A 4819-nucleotide genomic window follows, 5' to 3' on the forward strand; every position below is an offset into this window, starting at 1 on the left:
GGGAGGGAGGGCTGGTCTCCGGCCCCCGCGCCCTGCCCGGGCCTGCCAGGGCCGGCAGGGGCTGCTGGGCAGGGCTGTCCTGCGGGGACACGGTGGCCCTGTCCTGCAGGCAGCTCACACGCTCCTGTCCTTGCCACAGGGCCGCACTGTGAGGTGTCTCACTGCCCTGCCCACCCATTTGGACCATTTGGCCCCCAGGGAGCAAAGCGATCTGTTTTCCAGCTGTGAAAGAAATGACATTAAAACCAGTTGTTGTACAGTCACTGTTGAGGAGAAAATGCAGTTTTTTGAAAGGGAGGAATTGCTCAGGGAGGACACAAAAAATGCTCCTTCTTCATGTTGCTTCTGGATGGCCACAGGGCCCAGCTGGAGAGCGAAGCCCAGGGACGTGGGTGGGTGTGCTCCTGCTCACTGTTTGCCATGTTCTGTACTTATTTCTCTTTTCACTCCCATTACCCACCCTCTGTCCTTCCGGGCACCTAGACAGATAACCTTTTAGTCATAATCTGAAATTCAAATACGAAGAATTGACTGCTGAACTGCCCTAATATTTGAGAAAGGTTTTAAAATGAAACAGGCTTTTCTTTGTCCCATTATTAGCCTGGCAGCTGCGTGTGTATGCTTGGTGTACTGAGAAAGGTAATATTAACAGAATTAAAAGGTCAGAGTTATATAAAAATCCTTTTAAAGCTAAATAGACCCAGCGCGATGAATTCCCCACAGAGACTCAGAGGTTAAGAACTGAGAACTTTTGCGCCTTTGGCAGGTCAAGTTGTGCATCTGTAAATGCCCCCCCGAAATTAAAAAATAACCTACACAAGTGTAGAAGTGTAGCAGCTGTGGTCGTGGTCAGCACGTTCTTTCCTGCCATCCTTTGTTGTCCTCCGCACACGTGGCTCAGGGCCCCAGGAGGGCCTGGCACCTGCAGGTCCCTGTGGTTGGCTGGGGGATGCCCGGCCGTGGGGCTCTGCAGCAGGGAGCCCCGTGTTCTGCTGCCTGTGATTGTGTAGCAGGAGGTGGCTCTGGCTGAGCTGGGGCTCCTTGTTCCTCCTGGCCACTCTCACCGCCTCTCCCAAGGACATTTTTGTGTTTGGAAATGGAACATTTGGGAAGTGTCTCCACAGGGCCCTGAGCACAATACGAGGGGCGTTTCTGTGCTGCCTTGCTGGGCTATAACTCCCATGCTGTCATTTGCTGTTGCTTTCCCGCTCATAAGTGAGTGTTTGTCTTCATGAAGATGTATTCAAAACTTTCCTGGTGGTTTATACATGGTTTTGTATTCCCCCCCCACATATTACAGCCTCATCAACATGATTCTGTGCCACTTCCCAAAGACCCCAGGTGTGTACAGCCCTGAGGACAGCCCGAGTAAGCCTTTCCCTGCCTAGCTCCAGTTGAATAGTCACTACAGGTTGGTTACAGTCCTGGTCAGGCAGTTTCTCTATAGCTGGATACTTGGGGAGAGGTCTTAGTGAGCTCCCCACCTTACTGAGGAGCAGAAGGGATTGAATGGGAAGGCACAGAAGATGAGGAGATAGAAATACATAGATCTCTATACATCCCCACCCCCCCCTCCCCCCGTCAGGCACTGCCTTTACAGAGATAAGCAATCACTGTCTTTGCACAGGGGAAATAGAGTGAACAGCCTCACATTAACCCCACCCTGACACTTACGTCTCTTTCTGCCTGCCTAAATACTCCCCGAAGCCTTAATTAGCATTTCAGTTCTAATCTGCTTGCTAGACTTGATGTGCAATGTTAAGTATCTCTGTGTTCAATCAGAAGAGTGGCTGCAAAACAGTGAAGGCTAAATGACCCCTTTCCTAACTCACAGAGACGTTTTTATGAGGTTTAATCCATTATTGTTAAATCTTCAGAGGAAAGAAGGTATAGAAAAGAGGAGTATTCATGTCATCATTGTCATTGACTGTCAGTGTCACAACATTAAGTAAAACCAAACAATGTCAGATCTCACATAATAACAGGCTTAAACATTTTCTTTATAGTTTACAATTGTTTCACCAGGCATGCAAACTGAGCTCTCTGCCTTTTCCCTGGTGTCTCACGTTGCTGTACAATGTGCTGTTCACCTCCTGGTCTTCAGGAAATCAATTTCTTGCTAGGAAGAGCTGGCAGACCTGCAGCTGCACATACCCAATGCAGGCTGGAAGGTGCCTGAGAGCTGGGTGGGCAGGACAATGAGACCAGCACACTGAGGACCACAAAAAACCCAGGGGTCCGAGCTCCAAAAGAGCCGTGACTCCTGAAAAGATCAGCCAAGCAAAATGTTAAACTTTCTTTGCCCAAGATTAAGTAAATAGCAATAAACAAACAGGTTGGTCATTGCCAGGAAATCTCTGCTTGGTCAAGACCAGCTGCCAAGCAGAAGAATCTCAAAAGGGAACCAGCAGAAGCATCACTCCTGGAGTAATGCTTGAACACTGGCAATCTCTCCTGGAAAGACAAGAGAGGTACCCAACAGGCCTTTTTAATTACTGGTACCTTGGAATCTTGAACTACTTAGAAGATATAGAAGGAAAAGCACCAACATTTGGAGGAGCTGGAGAACAAGACAAGAAATACTGTGTGAGAAACATCATAGTATTAGTTGTCCCACTAAATCTCCCTCCTGCCCCTGGTCTAGTACTTATTTGGAAGAAGCCATAGTCCTCAAAGGGCTCCTTCCCCAGAGGAAGTGGATTTCTGCCTGTGAAAATGAATCATTGACCTGCAGGAAAACACCAAGTGTGTGCAAGCTGTGACACAGGAATGTGCCCAGAGATTATGGGGCAGTTCACGACCCATAAACCCTTCAAGAGATCACCAGAAGGAGAGGTAACTCCACCTTCCCACAGCAGCTGAACAGAGCCCACAGTGGTGGCTGTTGGGGCAACAGCTGGTGGGACTGGGCAGGAGCTGAGCCCACCCAGACCTGCCTCACCATGCCCAACAGCCTGCACATCTCGTCAAGCAGCTTCCAGTGGCAGCACCAGCAATGGCCTGGTTACTGGTTCACAGCATCCCTTGCGGGTACAAGACATTGGAAAGGGAAAATAAACAGAAGTATTAATAATGGCTGTGAAAATGTAACTTTTATTATCTGTTCACTGTGTACAAAACACCATTCTGCATAGTGATAACTCTGTTGTTGTACAGGTGACAGTGCACATCAACAAACAAGTGTTCAAGAGGTATACACTGAATGGAAAGGGCAGGGGTGGCCAGTGCACATCACACGCTAAGATCCTGTGGTGCCAGCTGCATCTTCTACGATGGAGAAGTACCTCATCACCACTCAGTATGCCAGGAAGATAAATGGGGTAACAAGCATTTACCAACGAACCAAATTAAGGAAGAGGATGAAGAGAAAAAGCAGGCCCAACGTACCCCATACACCATTGCCAGAGTGACTGACAAGTTTTACAGAGGTGGCTGAGGAGGATCCATACTTTTTCAAACACTTCCATTTTTAAAACTGTTCAAATTTAATGATAAATAACAGAATCTCACAAATCTTTAGGGGCAAAATGCTCCACATTTATTTACATATGAAATGTGTTTAATACAGTTGTGATGGACATAGTGTATAGTAACATCTGACAGCAGCAAGACTTGTAAGGAACGGAACAATTACTACTGTGTATCATGCAGCTATCTATATATACACAATTGTTCTAAAAAAAAGTACAAAAGTTGCTTTTTTAGGGATACATACAAGGTATAAAATGCAAAAACAAATAAAAAATATAACTCTCACAGAGAACTCTATATGAAAGGGACAGCATGGTACCATTTTGGACGTGGTGAAAGCGTAACCAGTGATCCTGGAGAGGTGTTGGAAATGGCAGAACCAGCGTCAGGGGCTGTGCTGAAGCTGAGAGCCTCAGCTCCACTCACACAGGCTGGTGTTTGCTTCTCCACAGTTGTGGCTGTGCCTGACACTGAGCACCAGAACATTTGGCATTAGCATACCGGGCTGGGAAATTATAACCTCTGTAGCAAGGGTTCACTATTTTCTTTTAATAACCAGAAACAAAGGAAAATAGGTAACGCTGTGTACTCGCTTCTAGAGAATGTTTAATAAATTACGTGACAAAAACATCATTATAAACCTATTCCTCTAATTACAGTTTATCTGATAAACCCAGAGCAGCCCAGCCCTTTTTTAACAATTTCAGCTTTGATCACAAGCACCTGATGGACTAAAAAAATCATTTCATGATACATAGAGTTGTGCAATTGTACTTTGCAGAAGTACTTTATCATTCTAGGGGGTCTGCACCTATTCTGGTGTCACCACCTAAAACCAGCACTGCATTTTACACGAGCAGTGGTACTTTTTTATTATTATTTTTTAAGATGTATTTTGAAAGAGAAAGTTTAAAAGCTTCCCTAGACATTTAGAAGCAAAAGTTCTTAGAATTTAAAATCTCTCCTTAGCTTACTTCCCCTCCCCACTCCTCTCCAAGTGCTACCTTGATGCACTTCCATGAGCTGAACTTCCCTTGAGAAGCATCCAAACAAGACACAGGTTAAGAGAACCCAAGGAACTGCCCCAGCATTCAGAACTCTGCTGTAAAGAAACTTACTAGAAAAAAAACAAAAAAACAAAAAGAAAACAGAAAATCCCAATTTTTCCACTAGATACAATACAAACACATAACAAAGAGTATAAAAGTTATTAGTTTAAATATATACAAACTCTTTTCAACTCAAATACTGCTTCAATGGTTTTGAGCATATAGACAATGAGGTGAAGGGGACACTTTTATGCAGAATATATTGCAACAGCCGAACAGTACTGTTAACACTATGATAC

Source organism: Chaetura pelagica, unplaced genomic scaffold (genome assembly GCF_000747805.2).
Source record: "Chaetura pelagica isolate M959 unplaced genomic scaffold, ChaPel_1.0 scaffold488, whole genome shotgun sequence".
In the NCBI taxonomy this organism is placed as follows: Eukaryota; Metazoa; Chordata; class Aves; order Apodiformes; family Apodidae; genus Chaetura; species Chaetura pelagica.